General features: G+C 38.3%; 1 protein-coding gene and 1 long non-coding RNA gene across 19 annotated transcripts in view; both read right to left on the reverse strand.

The window, feature by feature from the left end:
- Positions 1-16,591, reverse strand: part of LOC109426825 (protein encore) — a 739,407-nt gene that overhangs the window by 110,357 nt on the left and 612,459 nt on the right. The window lies entirely within an intron of this gene.
- Positions 895-4,425, reverse strand: LOC109416592 (uncharacterized). The gene is made up of 3 exons (XR_009997977.1): positions 3,496-4,425; positions 2,252-3,439; positions 895-2,183 (listed from the first exon to the last, which is right to left on the reverse strand). It is a non-coding gene; the product is annotated as an uncharacterized LOC109416592 (long non-coding RNA).

A 16,591-nucleotide genomic window follows, 5' to 3' on the forward strand; every position in this document is an offset into this window, starting at 1 on the left:
ATTGTGTTTAACGCAAGGCAAAAGCAGCGGAAGTCGAAGAAAAAATGTCGCTAATTCGGTTTTGAACTGGAAACATAATACTGTATCACGAACAGGTGCTTTTCTGTTGAAAACTATGAAACTCCGGCATTCGATCATAAAGAACGGTCTACGTAACCCATACCAAGTTGTAACAATATGTCATATTGTGTAGAAATTGTCAAAACATATAGCGATGAAAGCTTGTGAAACATGGTGGCAAACTGGAATGACCATTTGTCAAATGGTTTGTGATTATATGTGCGCAACACACTCATACATGGGTATTACACTGTATGCCACTTAAACTCAACAGTTTGCCAAATAGTTGCACACATTGGTGTATGTACCTATCAAACGCCGCAGTTTGCAGTTTTGTAGAAAAAACGAAAAAACTTTTCTATTATCCACCTAAGTGAAAACAAACGAAAAACTCAAACGGATCACTTCGCGGTAAGCAATTTGAAATAACTGGAGAAAGAAAATGGTAAGTTTTGAATGATAATTCTATTTTGCTTTTTTTGATGCTTTATCTCATACATGAATATTGTTTTACAGAATTCACGATCTTGAGTTCAAAGGAATTCAATTGCATCCTGCCCAAAATTGCAACTGCAGAATGTTTCGCACAATCCCGGAGAAGCGAAGGATTCGTCCTTATGCCGGTGGAAATTGTGTCTCTTTCCATTAGAAATCCGCTGCCGCCCAGGAATGTTCACAGCTTTAATCGCCGTATGTGCTGCCGGGCGTACGATAAGATGCGTCGCGAGTCGGCGAACTTCAGCAGTCATCACTGCTCTCGGAATGACCCGGATGCGCTGGATATGATGCGAGGATGTCTTTGCATGAAGGTAAATCGTCTTGTTCATCCCCAATATACATATGATGGCAAATATGTACCCGCATAATCACTAACTGTAAATGCAACGTTTCTCATACTGTAGATGACTATTAGCAATTGTCCTTGAACCATTTCTCAGACTATCCTAGATTACAGTAAGATAACCATTTCATGTACAGATTCGCCAGTATGGCAAATGGTTATCCGCCAAATTACAGTATGTGGAATAGGCGGTTAAGATAGGTTACCATAAAAAATCGCTCGTTTTCTCGAACAAATTTTTCGCAAAACAGTAGAGGATATGGTCTATATACTATCCAGTTTTTCAGATAATTTACTGGTTATCAAATGGTTAGAGAACTGTTTTACAATAAATCTGGGGGAAAACTAACAATGTATGTGTTATGATTGATTTATGGTCTTTCATGGTATTTTTAACGTATGCTATATGGTTCTTCTGTATTCAAACCGTTAAAAACTAATGCTTTTGTTTTATTAAAATTAAGAAATATAATAAATCAGGACGATAGTTCTGTTTACAGGTTGTAATTATTAACATACTTTTATTGATATAAATAAATATGAACCAATTTATAATAAAAAGGTAGTTACAATAAATTTACATGAAGTTGTTGTTCCTGTGGTTGTTCTACCCGCATAACCACAAACTGTAAATGCAACGTTTCTCATACTGTATATGACCATTAGCAATTGTCATTTAACCATTTCTCAGACTATCGGAGATAACAGTAAGCTAACCATTCCATGTACATATTTGCCTGTTTGACAAACGGTTATCGGCCAAATAACAGTATGTGGAATAGGCGGTTAAGATAGGTTACCATAAAAAATCGCTCGTTTTCTCGAACAAATTTTTCGTAATACAGTAAAGGATATGGTCAATATATTATCCAGTTTTTCAGACAATTCACTGCATAACAAATGGTTATAGAACAGTTTAACAATAAATCTAGAAGAAAAACGAATACTGTATGGGTTACTATTGATTTATGGTCTTCCATTGTATTTCAAGCTTATAATATAAGGTTCGGCTACATTTAAACTGTTAAAAAATAAAAGCTTTTGTGCGTTCATTGGATATTTTTTTTATTAAACAAATCCAACGCCCTTATGATGGGCTCTAGGTATTAACGGCTATTAATCGAACAACTGGAGATTACTTCGGTGAGAGTGCATTTTTAATTACAAGGAGCATTAAATTTCCGCGCCCAGCAGGGCGAATCTTTCGCTGCTTTCTTTTGCGGGACTCCTCACATAGTCAGGCCGGATCAGGCTCCTGGAATTGAATTGAAGTTTCGGCATCCTGCAAATCAATTAGTATCCGATGAAATATAGCACAAAAACTAAATTTAAAAGTCGTGCAAAACTTACCCTTGTTCCATCCAGACCGCTCCAAGCGCTTCAAACCATTTTCCGAGGCAAGTTTTTAGTTTGTTGTTCACTCAACTCGCGGGCGAAAGATTTTGTTTTTTTCTTCTAAATGCAAACTGCAAAGTTCGATCGGCACAGACACTAATAAAAGCTACTATTTGACAAACTGTTGAATTCAAGTGGCATACAGTGAAATGCACATGTGTAAGTGTGTTGCGCAAATGAAATCGCAAACCGTTTGAGAAAAGGTTACACTGCATTGCCACCATGCCTCTTGAGTTTTCGGTACCATATTGTTCGATAATTTCTGCACAATATGACAAATTGTTACAACTTGGTATGGTCTTCATAGACCGTTCTTTATGGTCGGATGCTTTGAGTTTCATATTTTCAACAGAGAAACACCTGTTCGTGGTACAGTAACAGTAAGTTGTGAAGGAGACATACTGTGTGGAGATTAACACAAACAGTATTTTGTTATGCGGGTATCCCTCTCTCATAGTTAATTGAAAAGCATTTTTATAAAAGCAAAAGAAGAAATTAAGGTAGGGGGCGATTCAAATATGACGTCCATCATTTTTCGGGAATTTTAGACCCCCCCTCCCCCCTCTGTCACGCTTTTTCGTATACCTTATACATGGAGTGTCACACTTTCTCAGACCCCCCCTCCCCCCTAAACTATGGACGTCATTTTTGAATGACCCCTAGGTCAGACTTACAGGTTTAAAAAATCACATAATCACACAGCATTCACAAATAAATAAGACCTCTTCCGCTCTGATGCTGATTCTGTTTTTGTTTAAGCTTGCCTTCTCTTGAACCTTCCTTAGCCTCCAATACGTTCCTTATGAGGATACAATGCTAACGCGCTCAAAATGGACACACTTGAAGTTGTTATCGGCACCAGCGATCATATCCGACGTCAGATACGAATTTATACTCCTCTGGCAAGCCGTCTGGTGTGCATCGAATCGGAACATTGCATTAGCCGGAACGTACGTGTTGGCCGGCTTGCGTTGGATGCTGAGGTGGAATTCTTTGAGGATAGGCACTGCCAGAACGACGGTGCGATGAGCGGTCGGATTGTGAGGTGCCTTTGGGAGGCCAGTGGAACTCGCTGGGCACGATTTGGCCACCGAAACTGCCGTAATCGTTTGAAGATCCTCTAGATCCAATCCAAGAATCGATCTGCAATCAGATAAACATAAGATTTTCGTTGAAATCATCCGATGCACAAAACTCACCTCTAAGATTTTTATACTTCTGGTTGGACAATCGATTGCTGTTTTGTTTTTCAGGTTCACTGCAGCTGATAGATTCCGCAGACCAGATTCTGATCCCCAGAACCATTTAGTTCTCCCGGTGTTCCCGCGACGACGGCGACGGAATGTTTCTTTTTCATTTTTATTTTTGTCGCAAAGGGAGCAAATCTCGCGTAACATATAAAAAGGTCCTACTCTCGGGAAATTTATAATCAAGTTTCGAATAAATATTTTTTTTGCCATTTTCAAGTTTTTGCTAAAATACATTAAGATATGGTATTCGAAGTTCGGTGCCGATAAAAATAAGCATAAATAAATATTAATATTTTTGTCATTTTCATTCACAAATTTCAATGTCAATCAATGGTGAATCAACCACCTACTTTAAAAAGTAACACTAATCAATACTCGAAAATAGGGAATATATATGACATTATTTCAAAGTTTACAGCTTTGGGATAACAGGCCTTTGTAAATTATTTAGCGAGAAATTAAGAAACAAGCTGGGAGCTTGCAAAGAGACGATGCGCTTTCTGGATCATGTCGTTCACAAATACGAATATGCGGAACTGTTTACCATGCTGTTATGCAAGAGTTCTGCATTGTGAAATATAGCTGTGTTAGTGTGTTGCGCAAGCATAATAATCAACAGTTTGATATAGTGTGATTGCTTATTGCAACCATTTAATACGAGTTTTCATGTTCATATACTTTGACAATATGTGCACACTACAATATATGGTTAAAGTTTGGTATGGGGCATTCAAACTGTTATTTACTGTACGTAGCTTTGGGTGTCATGTTGTTGAACATAAAAGCAACCATTTGTGACACATTAACCTTACCGCATAGAACAAATTTACTGTTTGAAATGTATGCCAAACTGTATTTCTCTATGCGGGTACTGTATAATAAATAAATCATCAGTAAACGCATAACCGCGTTTTTACTTTTAAATGGTTCAAATACACTATACCCATATATCATTTGCTTAAAAAACCATGGAAAACCTTAAATCAATAGTACCACATATAGTGTGCGATTTTCCTGCAGATTTATTGTTAAATTGTTCTCTAACCATTTGCCATGCAGTGAGTTGTCTTAAAAACTGGATAATACATTGACTGTTTCCATTACTGTATTGCGAAAAATTTGTTCGAGAAAACGAGCGATTTTTTATGGTAACCTATCTTAACCGCCTATTCCACATACTGTAATTTGGCGGCTTACCATTTGTCAAACTGGCAAATCTGTACATGGAATGGCTATCTTACTGTTATCTCAAACAGTCTGAGAATTGGTTGAATGATAATTGTTTATGGTCATCTACAGTATGCAAAACGTTCAATTTACAGTTCGTGATTATGCGGGTTATGAAAAGAACAAAAAAATCTTAAAATTGTTGGAGCTATCACACAGCGGAACTACACAACAGCGGGACGAGAAAGGAACTTTCCATACCGGAGCAAAAGTAAAACACTTGCGTACGGTTTTGACGATCACGAACGAATGAATTTATTCTATATTTACATTCAGGACTATAAACAATAACACTATCTGTCAATACACAACATGACCATGGTGTATCCATTAACATAAAAGTAGTCTCGATTACGAGGGGTGCTCGAGTGCACAAATTACCGTCTACCCTCGTTGGTTTGAACGACACCTCATGCAAACCAACGGGGCTCATTTTATAATTTGAACTTCTAGTAACCCTGTGAGCATCGAAAAATACACTGAAGATAACACTTTTTGCTGTTTTGTTTTGATTCTGCGTTCCGTTTCACCCCGTTCCATGAGCAGAATGACGTTTGAACCATTTTTAGTTTGAACGATGTGCAGATTAGAGGGGGTCAAATTAAAAAGTGTTCAGATTAGATGAGGTCAAACCAACGGGGGTAGACGGTACATATTTCCAACACCCCCTCTCAAGTCGACAACCCGAGAAATTCTTCGAAAATATCACAGATACTATCTTCAATAGTCCAAATCATCACTAAACGTACAGAAAACTTCAGTAATGTTCATCTTTTCAAGGTCAGATCGCCAGCTTTTGGCTCCAATTAAACAAAATCATCAAATTAATACAACAACAGTTCTCTCTCACACAATAATAAACGTCAAAACAGTCCATAACTTTTCAAACATCAATCGTCACAAAACAAGGTCAAACACTTAAAAAACAGTTTTGTCTTACTAGGCAATCCCGTTACCTATACACACTATATCGTCCACAACGATACTTTCTTAATGTTACTTCTTCTACTTCTTCTTCTTGTTCGCTTTCCTAACTTGCTCTGCACTTCATTGTCTTTTGACTTCATCGCATTCTTCCCATTCAGCACCGTCTTCGGGGTCTCCGTATCCTTCACGCTCACTATGGCCGCATCCGCATCACGTCGCCTGCGTTCACACCAAACATCCAACTCGTACAGCTTTCCTGAATGGTGCCCGACAGCCACTACTTCTTCTCTCTTTACAATTTTCACTCTGTCGCCAGCAAAGTGGACCTGCAACCCGGATCTCGCCACACGATTTACCGAAAACAAATTGTTCCGTAATCCGGGGAGGTACAACACTTCCTTCGCTTCACATTTCTTCATCTTTCCGGCGACGTCAGCAAACAACACTACATCGCCACAGAATTCCGCCACCATCTTCTCGTCGTTCGCCACAAGCACTGGCACCGGCTGCTCCAATCGTCGCATCACTTTGAACAAACTGGGATCGTTCACCATGTGGTCCGTCGCACCAGAGTCTAGGCACCACTGCATTTTCACCAGCTCTTCTTTTTCTTCCTGCGACGCCATGAAGAAAACGTCCGCACGATCCGAGGTACGTTTTTCTTCAACCACCATGTCTGATTTAACTGTTTCGACGTTTCACAACGTCGTACTCACTCGGATTCACTGGCAAACGCACGCGACAGTCAGCTTGTTTATGTCCAATTTTGCCGCACCGAAAGCACTTCAACGTTCTCCACACATGCCTGCTCGTCATGGCAACACCCTCACTTTCTCGCTCATTTTCGGCCGCAGGGGCCAACATATTTTTCTTCAAGTTCACATCGAGCAACCGCTTCTTGACAAACGCCAGTGTCACACCACCGGGAAGCGTCTCGATGGCCGTCACCACCGAATCGAACGACGCAGGCATTGTCAGCAACAAATGGCAAATTGCATCAGCCTCTTCCACTGCCGCACCACTCTCCTTCAACTCGCGAATCAAACGATCAAACTTTAACAAGTGTTCCGGCAAATCACTATTAGCCCCCTCTTCATATTTTAACCGGAGGAGCTGTTTTCGAATGAATAACTGGCCGGCAACACCACAACGCTCGAACACCGCCTTCAGCGTGTCCCAAATTTGCTTCGGATTCGCACAGTCCTTCACAAGTTCAAGCTGATTATCAGCGATGGCCGAAACGATAATCGCTTTGCACTTTTTATCCGCGGCACTTCGCTCAGCCATTTGCCTTTTCTTCTCGGTTTTCACTTGCGCGGAATCGTCGGCCATCTCACGCAACTCGTCAATTTCACCGATCTCCCGGTAGACACAATCCAATAGCCCGTACATGTCGAGAACGGTCTCCATCCGGAACTTCCAGTTATGGAATCCGGACCCGTCGAACGCGGCGACTTTCGCTTTCTCGTCCATACCTGGACCCATAGCCTGTTGGAGCTATCACACAGCGGAACTACACAACAGCGGGACGAGAAAGGAACTTTCCATACCGGAGCAAAAGTAAAACACTTGCGTACGGTTTTGACGATCACGAACGAATGAATTTATTCTATATTTACATTCAGGACTATAAACAAAAACACTATCTGTCAATACACAACATGACCATGGTGTATCCATTAACATAAAAGTAGTCTCGATTACGAGGGGTGCTCGAGCGCACAAATTACATATTTCCAACAAAAATGAGGCAGACTGGATTCGATCCATGAACGTCGCGATCACTGAGCTCGTGTTTTATCCACACGGCTACCGACGCATGAGAATACCATGTTGCTAAACATGAATAAAAGCCAAGCTGTGAGACGATTTTACGTCATAGAGTGACCTTATGAAATTCATCCGAATCATTATGAATTATTAAAATGCCGTTTCATAAGTTGGGCCTTATGGAAATCTTAAGGTTATTTGGCTGAGTGTAATACAAATAAACAGCTGAGATATTAACGTAAGAGAGGGAAACCAAAGAAAGCCTCTCTTCTGCAGATAAGACCTTTAGACATGTTTGGCCTGACATAGCGTCCGTTCCGTCGAGGTTTGCGTTTTTTTGACAGTTTTCTCATGATCAATGTGTCAAACTAATGTCACGCACACGCAAACGTATGCATTGTGTGGGGCACTTAAATTACGTCCAACATTTGGTGTAGGTGGGGGGGGGGGTCTAAAAAAGTGTGACAATACGTGTATTAGGTAAGGGAAAAAGCGTGACAGAGGGTGGACGGGAGTCTGAAATCCCGAAAAGTGATGGACGTAAATCTTCCCGTGACGCCCGTATCGCCTTAAAAATTATGCTGCATACCTGCCTTTAATGAAACGATGTGAATCTGAAACGTAAGGGAACAGTTTGAAAATGCACCGATAAAGAGTTTCGCTTTTTTTTCTCGCTTTGACTCACAACAATGACAGAGGTAACAAAAACAAAAACGATTTTTCACTAATCATTGAAAAAACGCAAAATTACTGCAAAAATCCATTTTTTCCGCTTCGTAATCGTGCTGAATTTGTGCAAAGGGTAAGTATGCAGGGCAAATCGATGGAGTTTGTTGGTTTAACTTCCGCATTTCCACAGAATCGTCCTCGAAAAAGAAAGTCATCACCCTCCCCACTGATTGCACAAAGAGGAAGAGAAAACAAAATCCATAAAAATACAAGACCCAATCAGCTGCGAAGAAAAAATCGAAATCGAAGGTGAAAAGTGTTGTCTATCGGTCGGTGCTATACGGATCAAAGTCTGCAATCTGATCTCTGTCCAGAGGGAGGGCATCGCCGGAGCGAAAACATTGTGCAATGAATAGGGGCCCGAACTGGGGCGAACTTCCGGCCCTCGTCCTGACGAACCTGTACCAGCATCTGTCCTACCATGACCGTCTGCAGGTTTCGTCCGTGTGCTGGCACTGGCGGTCGGTTCTCTTCCAGCCCAGGTGAGTATCGTAACGTTTCGTAAGGCCATATATGTTGATTGACCAATACAATTAGTGTTATCGCGGGCGCCCCCCGAATTGCGTTTTGTAATTATGGCCAGCTTGCCCCAGTTAGTTGTCGAGTGGAATGTTGTTACAATATTTTGGGTGACGACGTCATTGTTTTCGATTTTTTTCTTCGTTTTGCTTCCCATGCAAATTCCACACAATCTTGTTTACGCGTTTGGAATGCTGTTCGGAGCAGGGGTTTGAAAGTGGTTTGTTCGGTGGAGCAGTTTTCAGGGTGTTGCTAGCAACTATTAGAGAGTTTTCTGGAGATTTAGAAATCTGTTGCAATCTGCTAGAAAGTATTTTAGGTTGATTGATTGATTTGTCTTTATTTAAGAAACTTTCAGCCCTTGGCTGGTTCGTCTCTAAGCATTTTAGGAAATTTCCCTGAAATAGCTAAGAAAATTCCTGGAAAGCCTGTAGCTTTTATTTGGGGAAAGATTCGAAAAAAGATTGTGAACGATTACGTAGGATTATTGTAATTTTGTAATTTGTTTATTTATTCTTAACGATAACCTGTTGGTGAATACCTTATATCAGGTCAAGGAAGCGAGAAATTTCGGGAGTAGAAAGGTTGTTTGTTAGGGCCTGTATCAATTGGCGAATTAAAATTAATTTTCACTTAAACTTGACAGTTCGATAATTATTTCCTTAGGAGTAATGTCAAATTTAAGTGTTGAACTGTCAAATTTAAGTAAAAATTAATTTTAATTCGCCAATTGACACAGACCCTTAAAATGTATTATTTTTTATACCAAATGTCTGTATGCAGAACGACCTTATGTCAAATGACTTTTTGCGAAATAAGACATACCGTCTACCCCCGTTGGTTTGACCTCATCTAATCTGAACACTTTTTAATTTGACCCCCTCTAATCTGCACATCGTTCAAACTAAAAATGGTTCAAACGTCATTCTGCTCATGGAACGGGGTGAAACGGAACGCAGAATCAAAACAAAACAGCAAAAAGGGTTACCTTCAGTGTATTTTTCGATGCTCACAGGGTTACTAGAAGTTCAAATTATAAAATGAGCCCCGTTGGTTTGCATGAGGTGTCGTTCAAACCAACGAGGGTACACAGGAATTTCTATTCAAATTGAGTATTCCGTCTGTTAGGCTAGTAGTGTACTATTTGCCCAATGCCAAATGAGGGGCCCAGATGGAAAGAGATGTAAATGATCATTTTGTAGATTTAGAATTGTAAATATCAAGATTCCAAACTTTTAGGAACGTATTGTCGATGAAAAAAAAATCGGAGTGAATTGGAAAATAAATAAAAAGTGAAAAACTTTAAACCTCATTTACTCGAAAGTGGGGTTTTGTCACTTACACCCCTTTTCTTCTAACCCTTTAACATATTTGACCATTTTTGACAACTCACTCAAAGTGTAAATTTTTTGTCATACCAACCCGTGTGGTCAATTATGATTGTCTTGTACTGACTTTTCGAACTCTCTAAGCAGAATAATCTCTTCATTAAATACTATCTTCAATTGAATGGGTGTAATCAGTTTTGTACCTTTTAATTCCGCCCAAAATTTCTTCAAATACTCCTCTAATATTCCAGTCAAGGATTTCTCTAGAAGTTCTTTTAGAAATCATTTCAGGAGCTCCTTCAGAGGTTCATCCATGAAAGTTCAGGGATGCACCATGCTATTTTTTTGAAGATCTGCCTGGAGTTCCGACTGTAGTTCCTTCTGGTTTCACTCCAGGAATTCTTTCAGACGGATGACTGGTGGAGTTTCATAATTATTAATCCAGAAGATCCTTCAGGTATTCCTATTTTAGATTAGTCTTTCAAATTCTTTCAAAAAATCCTACAGGAAATCATTTAGGAACTAGTCCAGGAGTTCTTTCAGAGATGCCTCTAGTAGTTCTTTCAGGAATTCCTCCAGAATTCCAATCAGGGATTTCTCCCCGTTCCAGCAGATCCTTCGCAATACTCAAGGAGTTTCATCATGCGTTCCTACATGAGATCCTTCTGGGATACCTTCTGAAATTCCTTCGTTGATTCCTCTTGGAATACCTTCGGGAAATTTTAGGGACTTCTCTTAGAGTTTCTTCAGGTATTACTATAGACAAAATGATTTCACTCACCTGTTCAGAAGCTTGTTACTACAATGTGATGTTCGACAAACTTGTAGGGAGTGTTTTTCGCACAATTACGTTTTCGCCAAGGACAATGCAATGAAATTTTTATCATTTATGACTTATATATTGAGCTCTGAAAAACGTTTGACTTAACTTGAAATTATAGGGCCCATATAGCCGAGGCGGTAAACGCACGGGTATTCAGCATGACCATGCTGAGGGTGACGGGTTCGATTTCCGGTCGGTCCAGGATCTTTTCGTAAAGGAAATTTCCTTGACTTCCTTGGGCATAGAGTATCTTCGTGCCTGCCACACGATATACGCATGCAAAATGGTCATTGGCAGAGGAAGCTCTCAGTTAATAACTGTGGAAGTGCTCATAGAACACTAAGCTGAGAAGCAGGCTTTGTCCCAATGAGGACGTTACGCCAAGAAGAAGAAGTTAACTTGAAATTATTAACAAGAGAAAAAATTATAGCGATTTCATGAATTTTATGATTTTTAAGTAAGTTGGTCTATTTTTAATATGCATTCCATTACTTTTTCAATTTATTGCCGGCTATGTTGTTACTTTTCCTCAAAACATATTTTATATAATAATAATAATTATTAAAGAATACAAAATTTGAACATTTAATGTTCAACAATCCGTTCATCCACAAATCGGTGATTAAGTCAGATAACTTCAAGCAGATATCCATTCAGTTTCAGAAAGATCAACACCTCCGTTTGGAACGAGTTCAATTTAATGTTTGGATGATTCTCATACGGTAGCGTCAACCATGCTCGGATGCTACCGTCTGACAGTCATCCGATTTTCGAATGATGTTCGTAAAGGGGCGCATGCGAATCACGATTCAATCGCTAAAAGGAGGATGTTTTGGCTCAGTGTACCTTACGATAGTTGATGCAGAAACTGTGCATCATATGATAAGCCTACCTGATCAGTGTTGAGAATACTCACTTGCAAGAGTGATACTCACTTGCTTCTATCTCAGTCCAGAAGCATGCTATCAAAAAATGATGTTTGAAGGGCTTTTAGATTGTAGTTTGATCTAAAAGTTTGCTGAATAAAGTAAAAATCGCAGATGCATACCAAAGTTGTGAGAGAGCTGTGAGTACGAGGTGAGTAAAATTCGTGTAATTCATACTCACCTTGTGCTCACAGCTCTCTCACGGTTTTGATATGCGTCTACGACCTTTACTTTATTAGGCAAACTTTTCGATTAAATTGCAATCTAAAAGTCCTTCAAACATCATTTTTTGATAGCATGCTTCTGGACTGAGATAGAAGTAAGTGAGTATAACTTTTCACAAGTGAGTGTTCCCAACACATGAAGAAGAAGAAGAAGAAAAGCGATGATGTTTTGAAAAATCCCGAACCCTATAACACAGGGGAAGGTTTTAAAATGCCTCTATAAAATCTTAAACAAAATCTAATTAAAAAGGGTTTGATATACGGTGTTAGACATTTCAGCATTTTCGGGGATAGTTTCTAGGTATCAATTTCAGAAATAGGTTTGGGTACTAGTAGTGGACCCCCTAAGCCATCGACATTTACTTCTGCGGGAATTTAGTTATGTTACGTCAGTGGATTGTTCTAAAGTGGAATTTTATGACAAGTTTCATGTCCCCTCTTTATGTTAAGATCGTCAAACATGCAACAATAATAAATTATTCCAGTGAAATACGCATTTGAAAATATGCATCGATGTTGCCTATAATGGACCCCATCGGGGTCCACTATAGGATTGTTTACACATATCTCGGCACCTATAGTGGACCCCCATTTGATTTCCATGTTATCTGTCATGCTGCCGACGGAGGCTATAGTGGACCCTCCTGAATGTGCCCTATAGTGGACCCTTTTGAGTGTTTACATTCATTAAATAGTTAAAATAATCGATTTTTGTGACCATTTGGCAATTTGTTTGTCAGGAACTGCTGTGGAACAATGTAATTGATGTTCCCCCGGCGGAAGTTGCCTCGAATCAGTTGATTTGGGCATTCATATTTGAGTTTTTCTGTAGGGGGTCCACTATAGGCGCAGGGTCCACTACTAGCACACAACCCCTAGTGTTTGCTGATGTTGGACATTTTGTTTCGACAAGATTCAGGCAGTGTTGGGCTGTAAAATTCAACGTGTCGACCATGTGAAGGATTTGGGAGTAATCCTTGACACTCAGCTGACATTCAAACAACATGTATCGTACGTAGTAGAAAAAGCCTCCAGAACAATGGGTTTTGTTTTTCGCATCGCCAAGAATCTCAGCAACGTACATTGCGCTCGTCCGCTCAACCCTAGAGTACTGCTCGGTCGTTTGGTATCCGTATCACCAGAACGGTATGGACAGGATCGAATCGGTTCAGCGCCGCTTCATACGTTTTGCTCTCCGTCGACTTCCATGGCGGGATCCGTTTAGATTACCGAGCTATGAGAGTAGATGTCGTTTGATCCAGTTGGAAACTCTCCAGGTGCGCCGAAAGATCGCCAGGGGTATGTTTGTGGCTGACACAATTCGAGGAAGAACAGACTGCCCAGCAATTCTGGCGGCAGTTGATTTGAACGTCCGTCCAAGAGCGCACAGTGGTACCGCCATAGGCCAAAAATCGAAAATTTGATTGTCTAATTTATGAGTTTGTATAATTTTTATAAATCAATAATGTTCCCAAGAATGCAGAAAATCCATTTTTATGTAAGTTTCTGTTGCATATTTTGCATGAGAGCGTGGGTATTGTTATGCAATCTTACATTCTTAAAACTTGTCGAAAAATCACATGACTTTTGAGTTGTACTTTGCGTCTTCGTAAAACAAAACCAAGTAAATTTTCAATTGGTTTTCAACGCAGAGAATCAGAATAGATGTTTATCTTCCAATTCGAAGCGCAAAAAACCGGATCTGGATGTTTTTGGACCAATGGGGATGTGAGCAATAGGCACACAATTTTACCAATAGAATATATACATAATAAAAATTCATGTAACATTTCAAACATGTTCTTAACCACATTTAATCAATCGTCCGCCAGCAAATGATCAGGTTTGAGTAGGAGAATCAATCTGTGAAGGTTGTAGCTGCAAATATCTGCATACAAGCTTGCAGGATGTATGGGAAGTTACCCGTTATTTTTATAAAAAATATGTATTAAAATAACTACAAAATTATACAGGGTGTTAGGTTCGTGAGTGCAAACTTTTTAAAGGGTGATAGAGGACCATAAAAGGTGAAAAAAATTGTTCTACGGATATGGTCAAATCTCAACCGTTACGTAGTTATTGAACTTCCCATGTTTTTGACTCTTATTGCCTTAACTGGCCATATCTTGAAAATGGTCAAACTAATCGAAGTTTTTTTACCCTTATTCGAAAGATTATTGAATTTTCTTTCAAATGGCATCTTTGAATCGATTGGTTTAGTTAAATAACTAAATTTTCTAGAACAAATAGCTCAAAAGTAGTGTGTTTTGATTTGTTTTTGTCAGTTATCTTTGAAACATGCCTAATAAATTAAAATTCTTTCTTCGGCAAAGTTATGGCCTCTGTTCCACTCTACAATTCGTTCTTTGACATCAAACTTCTAGCTCTTATCGTTTAATTGCAATTTCGATTTAAATGTGCGGCACAGTGCGCAAAAAAGTACTTTCCTTGACAATTGCAAATTTATGATCTGAAATGCGATGTTTAAATCAAAATTGCAAGAAAACGATAAGAGATAAAAGTTTGATGTCAAAGAACGAATTGTAGAGCGAAACAGGAACCACAAATTTGCCTAAGAGAAAATTTTAATTTATTACGCATTTTTCAAAGATAATTGACAAAAACAAATTAAAACACACTACTTTTAAGATTTTTGTTCTAGTAAGCTTAGTTATTAAACTAAACCAATTGATCCAAAGATGCCATTTGATAGAAAATTCAATAATCTTTCGAATGATGGTGAAAAAACTGCGATAAGTTTGACCACTTTCAAGATATGGCCAGTTAAGGCAATAAGAGTCAAAAACATGGGAAGTTTAATAACTACGTAACGGTTGAGATTTGACCATATGCGTAGAACAATTTTTTTCTCCATTTATGGTCCTCTATCACCCTTTAAAAAGTTTGCACTCACGAACCTAACACCCTGTATATATATACTAGTATTACTGTAATAGTCTGAAATGCGTACCAAAATGACTAAAATTTTTACAGGAGATATTTCAAAGCTTTTTACAATAATTGAGGGATATTTTATTTGAAAACAATCTTTGAAAAGGATTTTTTTTAAATTATGAACAAAATATACGTTTCTGGAGGTATTGAGGTATTCATACCTCAATAGTTGCATAACAACCATTCTTATTTGGCCTCGTCAAAACTTACCTCTGTAATTCTAGAATTTGATAAGAAGTTTTGCATCTGCTGCCAACATTAAAAAAAAAATCCTCAAAATCCATTCTTACTGACTGTAGTGCTGGAAGAAGAAAGAGTAAATACGCTCTTTTACTAATATTTACTAAAAGAGCCTATTTACTCCTCATATTTCCTTCCCAAATCGGAAAAGTTGATAAATTCATTAAAGTTAAATCTTAGTGCACAAATTGATTTCTTTTAAAATAGCAGGCGCCGATTAAATTGCAATGACGAGGGGTATTTGTATATATTTCTTTTATTGGGTTAGAGCTATACATGATTAAAATTCCACGTACTATATTACTGGATAGCAGTTGCAATGCAATTGTAAGAAACAAACACGACTGGAAGATACTTGAATCTTTTTTATTGTGCAAAACGCAGGCCCATGAATTATATGACATATATCTATGTAAAGCAATATTTTTATGGTTAAAAAATTTCCTTTTACGTACGTTTTGTGAATTAATCCTGAATATTTGTTTGAAATAATTCCAGAAATAATTGGTTCTGTAATTGCACTATTGTTACTATTGTTTCAAGATTATCGCTTTTGGGCATTAGGTACTGTAATTATACATACTAGTTCGATATGTGATGATTTTTTTTGTGTTTCAACAATACAAACTACCTTATTTCTGAAAAAAAAAAAAATATTCAGTTTCATATGTTTATTTTATTGCAGTAGAAATAGAACCTATGTACTAATAAAATCACAATTATAATGCTAATACTGATTCTATTGACAAGAATCTATTATGATACTGTCGTACTATACATGTTTTACCGTGCAATACTTAGCAGAATTTCCTCAGAATTCGACCCACTCTTCATAATAATTAAAAATATTTGATTACTGATTTCTGTGCAAAATAAGGGTTTTTTAATGATATTTTCATTTATCATAAATGAAAATGTTCAAAGTTCATATTTATCAAGTGATGATCATGAAAATGAACTGGAACATCCTTTTTTAGTCATAACATGCTATTTCTGGTCACTTATATTGATTATGCCCTTCAAAAAACGAAGAAAATGATTTATGACCGCTTCCCTGAACAAATGGAACCACTGTGCATTGGGACAAAATTGCCTGTTGATGTAAAGAGAATAAATAAATTACTTGTGAGTTCTCTAACTGTTCATATTGAGAATAGTAAGCCCTATTCATTGGTTCCTTGTGCTATTCCGATAGCTCTGGTCAATCACGGAGTAGCAACTACGCATTGTGCGGTCATCTATGCTCTGCTCATGCTCATGTTCAAAATGGTTTACGTATTCTTCACGTATTATAAATAAAACTGCAGTTTTTATCAGTTATTATCAGTGCTCTAAAAGATTTGAAATTTAATTATTTTGCCGAACATTGTAATCCTT

Source organism: Aedes albopictus, chromosome 2, assembly GCF_035046485.1.
Source record: "Aedes albopictus strain Foshan chromosome 2, AalbF5, whole genome shotgun sequence".
In the NCBI taxonomy this organism is placed as follows: Eukaryota; Metazoa; Arthropoda; class Insecta; order Diptera; family Culicidae; genus Aedes; species Aedes albopictus.